The sequence below is a fragment of the Schistocerca gregaria genome, chromosome 4 (assembly GCF_023897955.1).
Source record: "Schistocerca gregaria isolate iqSchGreg1 chromosome 4, iqSchGreg1.2, whole genome shotgun sequence".
In the NCBI taxonomy this organism is placed as follows: domain Eukaryota; kingdom Metazoa; phylum Arthropoda; class Insecta; order Orthoptera; family Acrididae; genus Schistocerca; species Schistocerca gregaria.
The window spans coordinates 402166450-402187570 of NC_064923.1; the positions used below are offsets into that span (position 1 = coordinate 402166450).

Sequence of the window (21121 nt, forward strand, 5' to 3'; positions counted from 1 at the left end):
AGGCCTGTTTCGTCTTATCTAACAGACCGTGATCAAATAGACGTAAAGGTCGAGACACACATGTCCGGACCGTGTCCGTGCCAAGACACGTCCGAGTATCGGCCGCCGCCCAGACAATGAAATACACCATTAAAACAAATGTAGCGGCCCCACTTGACCGGGTCGTGCACGGGGAACTGGCTGGGCGGGATTCGCCGTGTTTAATTTTTCATGTAACGGACACGGCCTGATGGTAGAATTGTCTAGCAGCTGTGCAACTCCGCAAGACTGTTCTGTGTACAAAACATGGATGTGGAACGACTAATAGAAGAAGTTCGTAAGATTCCTGTTCTTTACGATCAGGGAAGTGAAAACATCAGGAATATCGAGTACAAAGACAGAGTTTGGAAGACAATTGCAACAGATCTACAAGCCAAAGGTAAGATAAAAACTATACAAGTTTTAACACTCGAAAGATATTTATTTACTTTTTATCTTACAAACATGTTTGGTTTGTGCCATCGTTATATCGCCAAGGTGACATGTTCTTGCCATTCCACAGTCCCTTGTGGACAATTCAGGAATTTTTTGAGTTGTTCTCATACAGCAAATGCAGCATCTGTTGATCTCCCACGAATTCGAGGTAGGTTTCGAAGATCTGATCATCTTCCGGATCCCTCAGCAGTTTCCTTTTGATTCATCCTCTGTTCGGGCACCCTGTAACCTTCATTTTTCGAATAAAGTTGTGCAGTAAACACGCAGCCGTCACAATCATTGTAAGGTTATTAGGATCTTCCTGAAGGATTCTTCAAAACATTCGAAATTTCTGTTGCAATATACCGAATGCATTTTCAGATATTCTTCTTGCCTGACTCAAACGATAATTAAATATAGCCTTGTCATATGTTAAGTTCCTGCCGGGATATGGTCGCATCAAATATGTTTTGAGAGGAAAAGCTTCATCGCCTACAATTACCATTGGAAGTTCAAAATCAGTTCCGGGTAAAGTTTTACTCTTTGGGACGCACACTCCGCTGCAGAGTGAAAATCTCATTCTGGAAACATCCCCCAGGCTGTGGCTAAGCCATGTCTCCGCAGTATCCCTTCTTTCAGGAGTGCTAGTTCTACAAGGTTCGCAGGAGAGCTTCTGTAAAGTTTGGAAGGTAGGAGACGGATACTGGCAGAAGTAAAGCTGTGAGTACTGGGCGTGAGTCGTGCTTCGGTAGCTCAGTTGGTAGAGCACTTGCCCGCGAAAGGCAGAGGTCCCGAGTTCGAGTCTCGGTTGGGCATACAGTTTTAATCTGCCAGGAAGTTTCATATCATAAAATTGTTTGTCATTCAGTAGGTGTAAACATTTTGGTGGAATGTATAGTTTAATTGTAAATATGTTTATGATGCCAGCTGGTAATTTTTTATACGGCATATTGCACTCTGTTGATTGATTTGATGCTCTTGCATTTAATGTACCACTCTTCTTAGCCTCATTTCATGTTGTTGAAGTGTGTACCATGTTTGTCGTTAACTAGCAGTGTACTTTAGGATCCAACTACCTGCGATCCATCGTGGTTGTCCTGCAGCGGCCAGTAATCACTCGCTTGTGCTAATCTTGTCACTGCCCACAGGCCCTCTCCATATCTGCTGAGCGGAAACCATTTCCAAGCTTGTACCTTTCTGTTCATGTATATTCAGACTCAGAACCCACTTAACGCTCTTATGTTTCACTGCAGTCTCGGGATTCTCCAAAGACTCACTAAGTTACAGGATTGGATTGGATTGTTTGGGGGAAGAGACTAAACAGCGAGGTCATCGGTCTCGTCGGATTAGGTAAGGATGGGGAAGGAAGTCGGCCGTGCCCTTTCAAAGAAACCATCCCGGCATTTGCCTGGAGTGATTTAGGGAAATCACAGAAAACCTAAATCAGGGTGACCAGATGTGGGATTAAGCCGTTGTTACTAAGTGACAGTCTTCTACTGCAAGCACGTCATCGACTGCTCAACAAACAGTAACTAGTTGTTATACTCAGTCCTACTAAGGGTTTCTCCTTAGGCTTGTCAACTTATAACTGTAAATGCTGGCAATGTGCAATTCTGTGCCATCATATGTTATTGACCTAGAGGAATCTAAATGTTCAAATGTGTGTGAAATCTTATGGGACTGAACTGCTAAGGTCATCAGTCCCTAAGCTTACACACTACTTAACCTAAAATATCCTAAGGACAAACACACACACCCATGCCTGACTCGAACCTCTGCCGGTACCAGCTGCACAGTCCATGAATGCAGTGCCTTAGACCCTTCAGCAGAGGACTCTACCCACAAATCATATTCACTAGCTTGTTCATTGCTTTCGTAGTGTTCCCTTCTTGTTTGGATCCTAAATACTGAAAAAAAATCCAATCCATATCATTGATGGTTCCCCCGAATCTTCCCAGCAATTCTTTTTGAATGTTGTTGCTTGATATAAGTTAAGTAGATCACTATGCGTGCTCCCATGAGGTGCTGGATCGCATTTGCCAGAAAGCTTAGGAATTGTGTAAATACAAACATGAAGAAACGCTAATTTGTCCACCATCGTAACCCATTCAAACAGCAGCAGAACAAAATTATCAAACATCATCTTCCCTTTATAGCTGTAGCTCTATAAACAGCGTCCAAGCCAAAGGTAAACCATGGTAATGGCCACAAATTCGTACCTATCAATAGTAGTGGCAAGGTCCATATTACATGTTAGACTATTGAGCAGTATATTGAGACATGGATTTACGTGCCATCACGGCGTTAAATCAACAGAAACTGTTGCAAGTCTCTACCTTCGTCACCAGCGTCCTGTTATTGACTTCTTTTATTGGGCTTTTCCTATGAGCCAAGGTAAATGTGAGTCTTCTGTGTGGCGAAATGTCCAACATCTCGTTCTTCCGGATTCGTTGGTCACATATGTCAAGTACCAAGTACAGACAGGAAAGCTCTTGCTAGAGAACGAATAACAATAATAATACTAACAGTAAAAAACTATTAATGAATGATGTTTATTGCTTTACAGAAGAAGGTCTTCCAGTAATGTTTGCTAATGACATTGCTGTATTGCATTCTGATGTCTATCCTCATAGACTGAAACCCCAAAATTATTGACACAAACTACAATCTGGCAAATTGGTCACATAAAAACGACACGAAATGAATGTATGGCATCCTTGGCCTGGAGATCCCATCCAGGGTAGTTCGGCCACCAAGTTCAAGTCTTATTTCAGTCGACTCCACAGTGTGCGACTTGCCCGATGGTGATGAGGATGAAATGATGATGAGGACAATGCAGCACCCAGTACCCGAGTGGAGAAAATCTCCAACCCAGCTGAGAATTGAACTCGAGCGTGCTTGCATGGGAGGTGGGCATGCAGACTACATAAAAACAAACTTCTGTTAAATAAAGATAAAACAGTGTATGTTACTTTTCGCTCATTAAAAAAGCATCATCAATGACAGGGGATATCAGGAAATAGAAAGTATCTATGCACCAAGAAATAACCCAAAAAGTTCCTTGGAGTGTGGACAGATAACACTCTTTGGTAGGACATATATAAAAATAAATGATTTGTCAGAATGAGCAGCCTATGTAACTGATATCGTATTTTAAAGTCTGTTACATAGAAACGCTAAAATTAGGCTGCTTTGCACTAGTGCACTTAATAATTGTGTACAGCATTCTATTTTGGGGGATATCCCACAAGAAGATATTTATCATTCAATAACAAATAATTAAGGAAGTGAAACAAATGCCCCTCTCTTCCACCTCTAGATATCTCTTTAACAAACTCAATATCTTTCCTTATATCTAAATCATAAAAAATGTGTTTTATTGATAAATATTATCACATATTTACAAAAGATAAATATGTTAACCATATTTGGAGGAAAACAGTGACATTTTCGATGATTGGCGCTTGTGGTCAGCATAGCGCAAAGAGCAGAGTCAGGAGCAGAGACGCATGGTGTGGCTGTGGAAGATGAAAGGTCGCTGGCACTAGATGTCGAGGATTCGGAGTTCAGACATTGGATGGGACTTCGTGACATCTGAGTCCAACGAGCTAGATTATGCTTCTTCACATGCGACCACACATGGTCGACTTACTGCCGCAGCAGACTGGTGAGGTTATGCATCAGCAACAGTGAAGGTGGGCGTTGATATTTGGAAAGGGGCATACCTTTGACACAGTGACATCCCACTTCCACTGATAGAAGTGTTTTTATTTATTATTCAACCAACCACTTGCATTGATATTTCTGCAGAGTGATAATTTGGAACTACATTTATCATTTCTGCCCACATGCAGATTAGGTGGTAGTACTCTAATTATGAGCCACCCATATGTAGTACTTTTTTGAAGTCTTAGTATCGAAATTTCAACATTGAATACCCTATAAGTAATTGAGAATTATTCGTTTCATAATGCGAGTCCACAGGCAATGATGTAGCTATGTGTGCAGATATCTGCAAATGCATTAAATCACCACAAATCCCATACACCCACATGACACAGTTCCACTGCTGGCCTGCCATCTGTCCGCTTAGCACAGAAATTCAAGCTGCAAGCAGCTACACCATCGCAAAGGATATTGTAGTCCAGGACACAAACATGCAAAGGATAAAGTTTTCTGTAGTCTGTGTTCGCAATTTGTGTTAATATATACGCAACTTGTGTTAATACACTCCTGGAAATTGAAATAAGAACACCGTGAATTCATTGTCCCAGGAAGGGGAAACTTTATTGACACATTCCTGGGGTCAGATACATCACATGATCACACTGACAGAACCACAGGCACATAGACACAGGCAACAGAGCATGCACAATGTCGGCACTAGTACAGTGTATATCCACCTTTCGCATCAATGCAGGCTGCTATTCTCCCATGGAGACGATTGTAGAGATGCTGGATGTAGTCCTGTGGAACGGCTTGCCATGCCATTTCCACCTGGCGCCTCAGTTGGACCAGCGTTCATGCTGGGCGTGCAAACCGCGTGAAACGACGCTTCATCCAGTCCCAAACATGCTCAATGGGGGACAGATCCGGAGATCTTGCTGCCCAGGGTAGTTGACTTACACCTTCTAGAGCACGTTGGGTGGCACGGGATACATGCGGACGTGCATTGTCCTGTTGGAACAGCAAGTTCCCTTGCCGGTCTAGGAATGGTAGAACGATGGGTTCGATGACGGTTTGGATGTACCATGCACTATTCAGTGTCCCCTCGACGATCACCAGAGGTGTACAGCCAGTGTAGGAGATCGCTCCCCACACCATGATGCCGGGTGTTGGCCCTGTGTGCCTCGGTCGTATGCAGTCCTGATTGTGGCGCTCACCTGCACGGCGCCAAACACGCATACGACCATCATTGGCACCAAGGCAGAAGCGACTCTCATCGCTGAAGACGACACGTCTCCATTCGTCCCTCCATTCAAGCCTGTCGCGACACCACTGGAGGCGGGCTGCACGATGTTGGGGTGTGAGCGGAAGACGGCCTAACGGTGTGCGGGACCGTAGCCCAGCTTCATGGAGACGGTTGCGAATGGTCCTCGCCGATACCCCAGGAGCAACAGTGTCCCTAATTTGCTGGGAAGTGGCGGTGCGGTCCCCTATGGCACTGTGTAGGATCCTATGGTCTTGGCGTGCATCCGTGCGTCGCTGCGGTCCGGTCCCAGGTCGACGGGCACGTGCACCTTCCGCCGACCACTGGCGACAACATCGATGTACTGTGGAGACCTCACGCCCCACCTGTTGAGCAAGTCGGCGGTACGTTCAACCAGCCTCCCGCATGCCCACTATACGCCCTCGCTGAAAGTCCGTCAACTGCACATACGGTTCACGTCCACGCTGTCGCGGCATGCTACCAGTGTTAAAGACTGCGATGGAGCTCCGTATGCCACGGCAAACTGGCTGACACTGACGGCGGCGGTGCGCAAATGTTGCGCAGCTAGCGCCATTCGACGGCCAACACCGCGGTTTCTGGTGTGTCCGCTGTGCCGTGCGTGTCATCATTGCTTGTACAGCCCTCTCGCAGTGTCCGGAGCAAGTATGGTGGGTCTGACACACCGGTGTCAACGTGTTCTTTTTTCCATTTCCAGGAGTATATATATATATATATATATATATATATATATATATATATATATATATATATATCAGAGTCAGAAAGAACGATATAGTGGTAAAGACAGTGTATCCTTAAGTGACAAGAGTTTTCGCTCTTAATTTACTTTGTGAGTTGCAAGTCTTACTTTGTAACTGGTTTAATTATTTGAGAATGGATATGAATGTACAAATATCTATTGACATTCTTCACTCCTCATACAGTATGACAAAATACTTGTGTAAGGAAAGCAATTCCATCAATTTTCCTCTGGTATTGGCTCATCAAGAGCGTTCTCAACCATGTTCTTGCTGAGTCTTGATATTTACTGATCGATCAGAGAGCATAAGACGTCAAACGTATCTAATACATGTCTGGCATCAGTCAGACTGATTTCTTTTACTTTGTCTAACTCCTTATAGTAAGCAACCCGCAAATATTTTTTGTTCTTTTTTATTAACTGTTTTCTATTTGTCACAGGATCTACTGCTCCTAATTTTCTGTTAAAGAATTATCAAAAACAACCTTCTTATCACAACTGCTGTATAGCATTTGATGAACACTTCGCTGATCCAGACTAAATGCATTTACGCCTTGTTACTAAAGACTTGTTAACCTTTAATACATTCCAAGTTTACACAATTCAGTATAACTAGGTCAGAAAGGAACTGTGTTTGGTCACCATCCTGCCCTCACCACTGTTGGAGGATGTGCTGATGCAGATGATTGAGGTAGCTACTGCTGCTCATTTGTCTGCTCAGTGTCTGTGTCTGTCAAATTTTCTACCTGGGGTGAAGTGGCAATGGACTGGACGTCCCAGCTGGTAGATATAGACTGGTACCCAGTTGAATCCGTGTCAGTCTTCGCATCTGGAAGATGGGCTGGCCTTAAGTGCTCAACTGAGCCATCTTCTGACACTCTTTCCAAAAACATTTTAAAGGATGTGGTCTTTGTTGTATCACCACATAAGGTCCAGTGTATGATGGCGTTAAAGGTGGGTGGATGGAATCATCTCACAGCCAATCACGAGTAGAACTGAACACATTCCTGTGAATGAACAGCAGTATTTCACCATGAGACTTAGGCATGGTCAGCTGCAGCAGAGACATAGTCTCGCACAATAGCTTCCTAAACTCAGAAATACCTGCCGGCAGTGGAACCTGTGAGGTTTTGTCTGTGCAAATCTAAGCGAACAGCTTAAAGTTTTCCTCAAAGACCAACTCGGTCATTGTGCATGCTATGTCTTCTCTCAGAGCCATCCTAAAAACCCAGAAGGACCCAAGTCAAGGTGTCCATCCACTTTTCACCTCTGCACATCAGTGTCACCTTCAAGGTCCTGTGCAGCTGTTCCACCATCCTACTTGCAGAATGGTATCTGGTGGTGCAAATGTGTGAGTAACTGCATAGTCGAAGCAACTCCTGAAACAATGATGCTGCATATTGCCTTACTCGATCGGTGGTAATCGTTTGCATGGATCGAATCATAAAATTCCAAACAATAACCAGTGTCATTCGCCTGTACCTTCAGTGATGTCTGCAGTGGGATACGTCTCAGTCCACCTTGTGAAACACCTACAACCGTGAGCAAGTAACAATAATTTTCTGAATATGCTAATGGCCTTACCAAGTCCTCATAAATAACCGCGAACCGCACTGTAGGCCTAATAATGGTGTCTCTAGGCGCTGACACATGACTGCCTAATTTGCATTGCCAGCAATAGTAATACTGTTGAACGCATCTTTTCCAATCCTTCTTCCAGACCAAATCACTTTCTCTGTAAGTAAGCACACCATGGCACACACTCCTGGATGAGATAAATTATGAAATACATTGAAGACGAAATACTGACAGTGTTTGGAGACAGGGACTCAAAGCATATTACAATATTTGTCACAGCATAAAGATGTACCCTTAGCAATACTAATTAACTGTACAACATGTATGTTTGCACAGTTTCTTGACAGAAAGTCTGCAATCTCATCTCTGCTTCCACTAATGTGACCCACATCTGTCTTAAACTTTGAGATGAAATCTGCATGTCTATATTGTCTAGGAGACCTGTTGGAAGTTGCTTTTGTGAAGAGTGCTATTAGAGGAGTGTGATAAACGTAGAAATGTTCTCTTGAAGTGTCTCTAAAATGATGGATGGCGGCATACATGGCGTGCAACTCTCTCTCATTGGAGCTAAAATTCTTCTCAACGTTGGTGAGAAGCTAAGAAAAAATTACTAGTGATTGCCAGGTGCTGTCTACAAACTGCAGCAGGCTGCCTCCATTGACATCTGACTAGCATCTAACATGCGTGCCATAGGCACATTATGACGTGGTTGTGCAAGCAGTATAGCACCTGCTCTTTAGTCCTTGACTTTGTTGAAAGCCAACAATTACTCCATTTTCCACTTCCTTGTTCCAGCCGTATATTTTCCTTTTAACAGCGCAGTCAGTGGTGCTAACTATGCAGTGGCATTGGGTAGGTGCTAATAGTGATGTTCATGTATGCCCAGAAACCTTTTCCTATCTTTGTGTTTTTGTATGCAGAGATACAATGCGGGCAGCATCCTTGAATTCCAACAAGCATGTGATTCCCACTGATGAAAATTCAAAGCCTAGGAATTTGACACTGATCGTTCCAAACGCACATTTATCTTGGTTCTTGTAGATGCTGAAGGTGCAGGTGGACCTAGTGCTGAGTAATGGACTCTTAGAAAACCAGAACGTCCCTAGAAAACAAAAGAGGAATTTGAGGTCCCTGAGCACTTAATGGATGAATTGCTGCCAAGTTTGGGCGGGTTCTTCCATTTACATGGCATATAATGGTACTTGAATAATCCGAATTATGTTGTGGGGACCATCTTTTCAACATTTCTCAGTGCCACAGGAATTTGTGAATACACTCGGCTGCAATCAAGTGATGCTAAGGACATTAGCTGTTACCATGGAGTTGGAATCAATGAGGCATGGTACTGGATTCCTGTCAGGTAGTGTTCTGTTTTGGTGTCGCTGACATCCACTACTGAAAGATTCCACTCAAGTAGTTAGTTTAAAACAATGTCTAATGTCATGATCTTGCTGCAAGCCCTGATGACTGAATTGTTCACCACTGTAAGACATAGTGGAGCCGCCACATTGTTCACCTGGAAATAACTTATCAGTAGCATGCCAAAATCTCTGATACTGAATATATGTGTGCCAAAAGAGCATGCACTTATAAAACCAATTCTTTGACGATTCTGATCAGGCGTGTTAGGACTGCTGGTTGTATCATGGAAATAAAATTGTAACTCTTGAAGCTGAGGTTTTTGCAGCTGGATGCGAAAGTAATAAATATACCATGCCTTGATTAATTCATTATGGGGTACTGGCTCAAATTTGTTCAATTTAGTGCTGTGTGCAGGAAACACTGTGACAATTCCTCCAGGGACTTCTTCTTAGACCTTGTGCCCAAGTGCACACCGCGGGATTTTTCTATTACAGCTGCTACCAATACACCCAACATGGTATTTTTGTCAGGGGAAGTGGGGGAGGGTTGACTGAAAATGAAACAAGGCAGCCTGTAGCGCCCTGCATAGGCTGTCGTAAGAATTTGGGTGTTTGCAAGGGGCCATGCGTTTGGATACCGTATCACCAAAATGTTAGTGAAACCAACACCAATCATCCTTATCCATACACTGATGAGCCAAATCATTATGACCAGACACTTAAAAGCGTGTTGGTCCATTTCTGGAACACAGTTCATTATTGATGCTGCTTGCCATGGAGTTGACAAGTATTTGATAGGTTTCCAGAGGTTCTTGGCACTAGATGCCTATGCACAGGTCATGCACTTCCGATAATTTATGGGCGGCTGATTTGTGGGCTTCTCTGCTGCAGAACACCATGTTAAACACTGAGCGCTGAATGGTGTGCTGCAAAACACTTGTGTCAACGTCAGCACTGTACTCTGTTGTCAGATCTGACACAGATTGCCACCTATCCTACCTTAGAGAGAGAGAGCAAGCCTCCGCTTCCTATGTTCTGTGATGAGTTATGGATGTCCAAGTTCTTGTCACCTACTCGTGATTTCAGCATTCTTCCACCACTTTCAGTAGATGCTCACGGCAGTAGCATGCAAACAACAGACCAGCTTCGCTGTTTCCAAGATGCTCGTTCCCAGGCACTGGACCACAACAGTCTGGCTTTTGTCAAAGCCGCTTGAGTCGGAGGATCTCTGCATTTACGCCACTTATCATCAGTAGAATGATTCACCACTCAGTTCTGCTCATATACTTCTCTTACCACATCACATACCCTCATTGCCACCCAGAAGCACACATCCTTGGGACAGGCAGTGATCATAATGTTTTGGTTCATCAATTTATTTATCCTCCTTTTATAATTACTTGTTTATTTATTTATTTATTTTAGTCTTTTCATTCCCTTCCCTGAGGGGGATAGGGCAGGCTGCTAGAAAGCTTCTTTTTGCTCTATTCAGCCATAGGATTACACATATTTATTTTATTAACTTTATTTTCTTACAATTTTGTGGGTTGTTATTTATCTGATTGAATATAATGCTAAGTTGGTTGGTTAAAACTAGTTTATGTTATGTATATTTAATTATTCTACTCTTATGATTAAGTACAGATCCCACTGCTCTGTGCAGTAACTGGTTACTACAATGGTTGCTTTGTTTGTAGAGTTTTCGTCTTCTTCTTGTTTGCTATGATCTTGTTGGCTGCGTTTGCAGTTGTTCTATTCTTGGTCTTGTCTCTCATCTAGGTGTGGTGGTGTTTCTTCGCCTTCGATGAGGGACGCCATTGTTGACACTAGTTCAGGGAATGTTTTGGTAGTATTTTGTGCCACTGTCCTCTTTGGATGAATGTATTTATATTTTGGTTTACTTGTTTTGTTGGTTATGATGTGTTCTAAGCCGGGACGGTTCCGTAGTATTTTTTTGCCGTATTTCGCTCTTAGTTTGGCTAAGCGTGTTTGCAGCGCCGTGATCTTGGCTGTTCTGTATTTCTGTATACTTCGATGCTTGGTGTGGTGTTTTGCAATTTGAGGAAGCTCCGTAGGAGTCGTCTTCCTGTCCTGTACATTTTGTTGGCTGTTGTGGCTGTCATTCCTCCTAGTGCTGGGGCCCCATACTCTAGTAGTGGTCTTATAAACGTTTTATAAGTGTATTGCTGTGTGTGTGCTACAACCGTCGAATCGTCCTTGTACCAGCCTAATGAGTCCCTGCCTTTTCTTTATCCTATTGAGTACATCTTGTTGATGGGTATGCCAGTTCAGGTATTTATCGTAATAGATGCCTAGATATTTGGCGGCGCTTCCTAGCTGAAGTGGCGTACCCCATAGTGTTAGTCTTATGTCTCTTTCGTCTTGGTTTCGCGTTTTGGTTAGGTTTCGGTGCCGAAAAAGTCCCATTTGAGTCTTGTTGGGGTTGGGTTTGATCCTGTTTTTTTGCCATCCATTTCTCTAGTTTGTTTAAATACACACTTGCCTTTCTCTATATTGTCTGTGTTTGTCTGTCTGTGACCCAGTACGCCGTACCATCAGCGTATAAGGCCACTGCTTCTTTATTGCCGTTTGTGGTCGGAATGTTCGCCGTGTGAAGGGTATATAACAATGGGGATATGATGGCTCCCTGCGGTGCGCCAGCCTGTGGTGTGAAGTAGTCCGACGTTTCGTTTCCTACATGTACCCGACATTGCCTTTCGGTTATTTGTCCGTTTATTACACTGACAATTTTTGTGGGGATTCCTAGATCGGTAAGCTGTGTTAGCAGGCCGCTGTGCCATATTTTATCGAATGCTCGTTCGATGTCTAAAAATATGGCCAGGGTGCATTGGCTGGTGTTAAACCCCTGTGTGACATCGGTGGATAGCCTCATGAGCAGATAATTTGTGGAGTGGTTTTTGCGGAATCCCCCTTGGATGGTGGGTATTATGTTCTTGTTTTCCACGTATTTGCTGATTCGATCGGTTATTATTGTTTCATACGTTTTTCCTATTACGTTAAGCAGTGTGATAGGCCTGTATGAGTTGGCATTTGTTTTTGGCTTGTTCGGTTTGGGTGATTTTCCCTTTCTTCCATGCCTCTGGTGTCGTTTCCCTGGTTAAACAGCAGTTAAATACCCTTGTTAGCATTGGTGCTATTGTCCCTAGGGGAGCTTTCCTGAGGTGTAATCTGCGAATTCCGTCTTCTCCCAGTGCCGAGTCCCTGCCTGTAGTTATTGCTTCTATTATTTCGTTTTCGGTGATTTGTGATGTGAGCTTTTCTTCTTCCTCCCCGTCTACTGTGGGTGCGTTTAGTATTCCGTGTATGGTCTGTTCCGTCGCTAGTCTGTGGTTTTCGTCGAATCCTGGTTCTTGTGGATATGAGTGTATTACTTCTAGATTGTTTTTGAACTCCTGCGCTATTTTCCTGGCATCAGTGGTTGGCTCATTGTCGATTAACATGCATGGTGTGTTGGGCTGTTTCTGGCCTGTGAGTGTTTTAAACCTGTGCCAAAATTTCTTTGCATGTCTTAGTCAATTTTTCTTGCCTGTATTCGGATATTGTTCGTTTTATCCTTTCGTTTTGTCTGTTACAGATTGATTGCAGTGTGGGGTTATTGGTTCTTTGGATTTCCCTGTACACCCTTTTCTTTTCTCTTATGAGCACTAATGCTGTCTGCGGGATTGTGGGCTTCCATCTTTGTATTACTTTTTTGGGGATGTTTTCTTCGATTGCGGTTTGGATTGTCGATTCTATTTTGCTAGTGACCGTTTCTAGGTCCTGGTTGATTGTAATCGTTATTGGGTCGGGTAGTTCATTCCGTATTTTTTGCTGGTACCCCTCCCAGTCTGCTGCTCTGTAGTTTCTGATCGTTCGTGTTTCAGGTCTTGGAGGTGGTGGGGGGGGGGGGGGGGCGCTGCGGTGGTTGTGAACAGTATTGACAGGTGGTCGCTTCTTATTGTTGTGCCTATTTCCTGGTGTATTATGGCTTCTTGTAAGCATGGGCTGTATATGATGTGGTCTGGAGTGGAGTGGCCTGCGTATCCTGTATACTTCGGCTGATTGATTGGAAGTCTGCTTCACGGTTCGGTTGTCAGTAGATCGAATAAGAGTTGTCCGTTGTTATTTTCGGTGGTATCTCCTAATTTCTGTGTCTTGCTTTGGCGTCCGCCATTATGATTACTTTTCGGAAAGTATGTAGGTATCGAAAGAAGTCTGTTGGGACGGGGTGCCTGGGGGGGGGGGGGGGGGTGTAGAGGCACGCCGCTGTTAGTTTTTCCCTTCCCCCGATTGGTATTTGTATTACTATTACTTCTAGATCCTGGTGTTGTTGTGGCAAGCTTAGTTCTGTGGCTGGTAATTTCTTGTCTGTGTATATGGCCACTCCACCTCTGCCGGTATCGTCTGCCCTGTGTTTTATATGGCAGTTATATCCTGGGAATTCTATTTTGTCATTTTTCTTTGTCCAGGTCTTTGCTACCCCTACTATGTGAATTTCTTTTGGTGAAGTGTGTAGTTGACTATGGCCTTTTTGTTTTTTAATCCATTTGCGTTTGCGTATAGTAAGTTTAGCTGTGGGGCTCTTCTGTCTGCTTCTGCCATAATCAGTTTGCTTGGGTTCGCTGTGTTTTGTTCTTAGGTGCTGGTGTGGTTAGGGTCTTCTTCTCTTTCCCTTTCGTCTTCTGTTGGGCTGATTGTAATATGTATTCCGTTGCCTACTTGTGTTATTTTTACTATTTTCCCGAAGATCTTTCTGGAGTCTTCACCGACTGTCTGTGCTATCTCTTGTTTTTTGTCCTGGAATAGGTTCCACAGAACAACTGTTATGACCCTAATGACGTCCTCTTTTAGCGTGACTTTTTGTTTGAGTTCTGCTTCGTCTAGTGGAATCTGGGTAGGGCTATCGAGAGACCTCACTGTTGCTTTCGTGTCGCTTGACCCGGCTTCCTTTGGTCTTTCTGCACATTTTGCTGAAAAGGCCATATGGTTGCCATTGCAGTTGGCACACTTCGGGGCTGTTGTGTCGCTTTTGCTGTTTTTCGTGTCGTGGTTTTCACTGCATTTGCCGCATTTTGCTGTTTTCTCCCCGCTGATCTCGGTCGTATGCCCAAATTTTAGGCACTTCCTGCATTGTATTGCTTCCGGGCGCGGGGAGTTCGATGGTTCGGTTCGGTGCCACTTGTTATAGATCTACGCCCCCTTGGAGAACAGTTTATTTACTGTTTCAGTGCAGTGTGTGATTACCCTGAATTTCATGGTGGGCGCTTTTCTGGCCCTATCTATGATGCGTCGCGCCGTTGTAATGTCGGAATTTTGTGCCTTGAGCAGTTCTATGACCTCCTCATCGCTTATTTCGTGGTCAATACCTTTAATTACGCAGCTGTAGCTTGGACGCTGCCTGCCCAGTAGGCGAGCGTTCGTTTGCGACCCCTGCTCTTGTACCTGTACTGTGCGGTGTAGGCCTTGGCTTAACCTGTCTCCTATCAGTTTCGCGGCATTTTCTTCGGTTGTCCTGACATACGCGACTCTCTTGCGCGTGTTTAAGTTGATTGACCGTACCTTGAGGCCTAACAGGTATTGTCGGAAAGCTAGGGATATGCTTCGCTGTGTCGTATCTTTAGGCAGGTTGTTAATTACATACATCCGTTCGCGGTATCCTTTGTATTCGGCATTATTTCTCGTTCCATGTGATCTCGCGCCCTTACAGGGGATCGTCCTAAACCCTTCTTCGTCCTGAGTGGGGTGGGGGTCAGGGATTGGTTCCTGGCTGTCTGTCATTTTGGTTCTGGTGTAGTGTCGTGTTGTGTGGCCACAGAGGTGAATCTGGTGTTCCGCTTCGTTGCCACCACTATTCGCAAACCTTATGGTATGCAGAGGTATCCACTGAATTAACCAGTCTATATACACGCACGCGGGTTACGGTGCAGTGCAGCCGGCCCTGGTACGGAATTATCCCTACTCTCAGTGGGGACAGAGTCTGCTCTGTCTTGTGGCTCTGAAGTGTCGACAATTTTGCTTTTTGTTGCTTCGCGCAGTGCGCGGAGCTACACGACAATCCTGCTTCCTCTGGATCTCTCACTACATTGTAGCGAGGTGACATGACAACTCTGCTTCAATTGCTTCTGGCGTCGCGGCTCGTTGTGGTGTCGCTTCGCTCGGCCAGTCTTCTCCGCCAATTCCTTCTCCTTCTTCGTCGTCTTCTTAGGCGGCTGCCGCGCTCTCTCGACTTCTGCACGCTTCGGAAGCTGCGGCGGGAATGTTATTTGTTAGGGGCTGGTGCCCTTTAGAAGTTTTTGTGTCGTTGGACGCTCTCTATCCTGTAGTGCCATCACTGGCACACTATGTGTCTGAGTGCTCTCTGCCAGCTGCTCTGTAGAATTCATCGAACCATCCAGCTGAATGACTGGTCCTAGGCTGGTTCAAGTCACTGCACTTAAAATGCTTGGGTTTGACCTTCGACCAATATCTATGGTCAAAAGGTTTGACCAGGCAGCCATGCCAGTTCAAGCAACAGTGTTGCCAACACTGAATTGTAGACAAGCAGAAATGGCTTCTGCCTTTTTTTCCCAACACAGTTAGATGCAGCTTTGTGTCTACAGCTATTATCATTCTCACGTTTGCAGGAAGCCTTTTTAACTGAAGCATTCTCAATGACATCTCAGGCAACAGGTCTGAAACCGTCAGTGAACAAAGTTCTAGCAAGAGTTGTTTGAGTGACTTGCTTAGCAAGTAATCGTCCGGTAATATCCTCAGTAACCTAGCTTCCAGTGAATTGTTTGATTTGCCGATTTTCTAATGCCAATTAATTACGTGTATGTAAAATTTCTTGCACCTTTACAGTCTGTGATTCATTCAAATGTGCAATGATGTAGTGAAATTGAGCAGTGTCATCGTGAACGACATGTTGGCCGAAAATGCTTTCAGCTTGCGTGGACCGGAGTTTTCGTCTAGATGTTCGGAACGACGACAGTTTGACTTGATGTGCAATCCTTTATTGTTCTCAATAATGGATGAATCGGTGACTGATGGACGGTGCAAGTACGTATGCAGCAAAATGTGGCATTTGCTGCACCTCGTTTGCGTCCTCCTGTTTAACGATGCCGTTTCCAAGTTGATCCGCCATTCCTACTCAGGTCGCCAATGTACGATTTTGTAAGTGATGCGTTGATCCAGAATAAATGTACATACAGCTTGTTATTAAACATCTTTAATACACTCCAATTTTACACCTTACGATGTCACTAGGTCAAAGGAGAAAATGACAAATAGAAAACAGAGAACTTGCAAAAGACAAAATATATCTCCCTGTACCAGTCAATTTGTTGCTTGTGAATTCTCGGTCGATCTTCAGGTCGTTACAATTATACTCCTTGCTCTTAAGTTTCTTCGAACGTTTGTGGTCCCTATATACTGCAGGACCGCTAAATTCAGCAAAGAGCTCTACAGAGCACTGATGTGTATCATAAATTTTACACTGAAGTGCCAAAGAAACTGATATAGGAATGCGTATTCAAATACAGAGCTATGTAAACAGGCAGAATACGGCCCTGCAGCTGTCAACACATGTATAAGACAAGAAGTGTCAGGCGCGGTTGTTAGATTGGTTACTGCTGCTACAATGGCAGTTATCAAGATTTAAGTGAATTTGAATGTGGTTTTACAGTCGGCGCACGAGCGATGGAACGCAGCATCTCCGAGGTAGCCCTAAAGTGGGGATTTTTCCCGTACGACCATTTCACGAGTGTCCGGTAAAACATCGCTGTGGCTGGAAAAAAATCTTGCAAAAACGGGACCAACGATGGCTGAAGAGAATCATTCAACGTGACAGAAGTGCAACCCTTCAGCAAATTGCTGCAGATTTCAATGCTGGGCCTCTAACATGTGTCCGTGTGCGAACCATTCAACAAAACATCATCGATATGGGCTTTCAGAGCCTAAGATCCACTCATATACTGTTGATGACTACATGACACAATGCTTTACGCCTCCATCAACACTGCAATTGGACTGTTATAACTGGAAACATGTTGCCTGGTCGGATGGGTATCTTTTCAACTTGTATCAAACAGATGGACACGAATGGGTATGGGGACAACCTCATGAATCCATGTACCCTGCATGTCAGCAGGGGACTGTTCAAGCTGGTGGAGGCTCTCTAATGGTGTGGGACGTGTGCAGTTGCAGTGATATGGGCCCCTAATACGTCTAGATATGACTCTGACAGGTGACACATACGTAAGCATCCTATCTGATCACCTGCATTCATTCATGTCCATTGTGCATTACGACAAACTTGGGCAATTACAGCAAGACAATGCGAAACACCACACGTCCAGAATTGCTACAGAGTGGCTCCAGGAACACTCTTCTGAGTTTAAATACCTCCACTGGCCACCAAACTTCCCAGATGTGAACTTTATTGAGCATATCTGGGATGACTTGCAACGTGCTGTTCAGAAGAGATCTTCACTCCCTCGTACTCTTACGGATTTATGTACAACCCTCCAGGATTCATTTTGTCAATTCTCTCCAGCACTACTTCAGATGTTATTATTCGAGTCCATGCCACGCCGTGTTGCGGCACTTCTATGTGGTCACTGTGGCCTTACACGATATTAGGCAGGTGTACCACTTTCTAGCTCTTTAGTGTAAATGAGAATCACGATTGAATAAATTGTTGAATCAAGCGCGTTTTGCACACCGGATTTGTGGTGATTTCCAGTGCGCAAACAATGATGTCATTTTTACACACATATTGGAGCAGTTTTATCCACAGATTACAGCATTTTTGCTACAGGTTCCGATATTTTGCGCGAGCCTATTGTGCACAGACATCTACGAAATCAGATCTTTACGTGTGAACTGGCATACATGAATATGACGCTAGAAATCTAAAAAATCCTATAGGATTTGTTGAGTTTCCAAATTCACTTCCGACGTAAATATTTGATAATTCTGATTGCTCTAAATTAAATCTGCTTATAATTAAAACTTTTGTTTATATATTAGTCATGTTAGTGGGCCTTTCCTCGGAATTGATCGTACACTAAATACAATATAAAGTCTTTGGTTAATCGTAAGTCTGCGTGTACCGAACAGTAGAAGTTTTGTACTGAATGATGTTTGGTAACAACATGTAGCTAGTGTCAGTGGGTCTTGCGTGGTTTGGAGTTGCTGTGTTCATGTATTCAGTTTCACAGTTTGCAAGATTAAACGGAACTCAGATTCATTCACCCACACTTATCGGAGGCATAGGTAGGAAGTTGGCAATTTCGCAGCGTAAAATATAGTCTGCTTGCCTTGTAGAATCTGTTGTAATTTCTTGACTTACGTTAATGCAGAATGACATTTAATGTATTACCTCGTTAGATACATGCGCTTCTCAGGTTAAAAGAATATTTTATTTAATCTCTTGAAAGAACCCAACTGAAAGGCCGAGAAACCTTTGTAATATTATGTGGTGTGTAGTGAGTCAATCCGCGTTTCAGAAATTGATAATCACTCGCTCTAGTTCAATCCACTGTATGTATAAAACAAAGCCCCATTTAGACCTTGCTGTTACGTATTTTGTTCACCCAGTATGAAACTTGTATCTACAGGAAAGGAATATGTAGAGAGGCGAGAAATGGGTTTGTAAAATACAGAAAAATTTTGTATCAGACGAAGGAAAGTGGAAGTGTTTAACTTTTCTGTAATGGAAAACCAGTGTTGGCTGCAATCGCAAGGCTATTTTATTTCAGAAAGAAATGGAACAAAACAATGAAGTTGAATGACAAGACGCTTTGTATCGTACCTCTATAATAGGAAAACCGTAGTGGAAAACATAGGAATTATTAATACAGCAAACCTCATACCTGTCACGCATTTAGAGATGTTTTTCTTTACTGCAATTGCCGGAATGGTTCCTTTGAGTAGAACGTGAATTTCTTTCAAAAACAGAGCTTTTGCGCTGCCTCTAATGGCCTCGAAGCCAGTGGGACGTTGGTCTCGTCTTCTTCTATTTCGCCCCCCCCCCCCCCCCCCCCTCGCCTTCCTGGAGAGATATCAAATGCATTATCCCAACGCATTCTTAAGTGGCATAGTTTTTTAACAATGATCTTTAAATTAAGGCATTGTAAGTATTTTATGTCTGCTGGAATTGTAAATTTGAATTAACTTTCGTTTTTATGAGGCATTCATATTTCTTAACACATAATAAAAAGTTATACTCCATCTGCTGAACATTAGTTGACTCAATCTGTAAAATAATGAATTAGTAATTCATAAATAATGCACTCCAATTTATTGATGACCAAAACCCAGCAAACACCTTAACTACTTTTCTTGAGGTCACCACATTGTCCAGCACCCTCATTCAAAATGAAGAAACATCTATACGGGCATGAATGCAAGCCTGCAGAGTTATGTGGTATGCTGCACACAAGTTTAGAGTTTTAGCTATGTTCCATGGTATTCGTATCACAGGAACATGCAGGCCAATCCAGTTAGGCAGTACTGTCATGATTGATGAAATTACTGGCTGTATCTGCACGATGGCCTCCAGAGTGTCATCCATAAACTTTAATTCTTCTCTGAAATGCAGATGCAATGTTTCTATTTGTTGGAGGATGTTATCTAAGTATTGTGGTGTGTTGAGTTTGTCCTGCATTGAAAACCATGACATTTGACTCCTGAACATCTTTGCTTCACTCAGTTCACAGACTGTATCTGTGATACAGCATTATCAAATTCCCTCTGCATTCATTGATGAGTCATCTGGTGTCAGATATGTGACATTCCAGTGTTAGAGCAGTGCATCAAACTTCCATAGTTCATTTTTGGAGATTTTCTTGCTGTTTAGCTTCATGTCAGATTAATGATTCGGCCTCCTCATCGTTGTCTGTCATACAGAGCATTACACTGTGATTTCTTTTTTGGACAATTTGGACACATGCTTCCCATATGTTTAAGATTTTTTTCAGTTATTCCACATCCATAAGGACCTTATCACTTGTGATCTGTGGAAAGTACATTAGCATATGTTTTTCTTTGCAGATATTTATTGTGTATTCTTATTGTTTGTCATGTTCTATATCCTGGAAGATCTTCGTACTATCAATGTATTGGAAGGAAAAACACATCTAATCTAATCTGATCCTGTTAACACCACATAGTAATTGTTTGTCATAGTGACAGTCCAGTTAAGGTTCTTGCATGCAAGAGATCAAAACTACCGGTCATCTACTGCATTCACTGGCGTAGGGTGATGAGTATGGGGCAAGTCACAGGCACACGTTTTAAAAATGATTCCAGGTGTCTACACTACATCACTATGGCTCAATGCTATTCACCTTGTAACTTCTCTTGTTAATACAAAGCAGCATTCTGTGTGTGATCAAGCATTTGTGTGTGCATTGTTGGCTTTGCAGAATGCACATTCATTGTTTACACAAGCCCTACACTGTTTTCTGTTGGAGTTACAAATTCAGCTGCCTCACTGACATTAAGTAAAATCACTGTACTTGCAGTAGATGGTGTTATAATCTAGGTTGTTCAAGTGTTAAGGCAGTTCATGGAACCAGGGGTTTAAAGTTTGGGCACTGTAGATCAAGGGTGAATAGCATACCAAGTGCTGCAAATCTCATATACTACTCTGGTAAGTAACTTACATGGGGCAATAGCAGTATCCTCTTGTTGATAGTCATATGTTGCACCAAAAGAAGTCATTAGGTGTAACATCAAAAAGTGGTTACTTTTTTCTTAAGCTGATGAACTGTGCTAAAATTTTCACTTTCACTGCATTTCTGTGACGTGTGTGATTCAACCCTAGTGAGGCTTGTGTGCACAGGTCTCACTATGTCCTGACTCCTGAAAAAACCATTCTTTAATAACTTGCATTCTGAGAGAGAACTTGCAGAAGACCAATACGTTATGGTGAATTTGGTCTTTGAGAATGTTTTATTAATCTTTGTGTTGTCACAACAATTATACTGTAAGCAGAACAAATTGTTGCTTTGAAACCATTGAACAATGTTCTGTACATATTAAGAAACTAAGTGC

At 43.2% G+C, this 21121-nt stretch overlaps 1 protein-coding gene and 1 non-coding gene across 4 annotated transcripts in view; both read left to right on the forward strand.

Moving 5' to 3' along the window:
* The first annotated feature begins 331 nt into the window (after positions 1–331).
* LOC126266644 (E3 ubiquitin-protein ligase NRDP1) overlaps positions 332–21121 on the forward strand; it is a 77087-nt gene continuing 56297 nt past the window's right edge. Inside the window, exon 1 of one of the 3 annotated variants that reach the window (XM_049971036.1) lies at positions 332–418. The gene's annotated coding sequence lies outside the window, so the exon portion shown is untranslated. Of the gene's footprint in view, positions 419–18141; positions 18338–21121 lie in introns of those variants that run through there. The other 2 variants (XM_049971035.1, XM_049971037.1) reach the window with 2 other exon arrangements.
* Trnas-cga (transfer RNA serine (anticodon CGA)) lies at positions 1195–1269 on the forward strand. The gene has a single exon. It is a non-coding gene; the product is annotated as a tRNA-Ser (tRNA).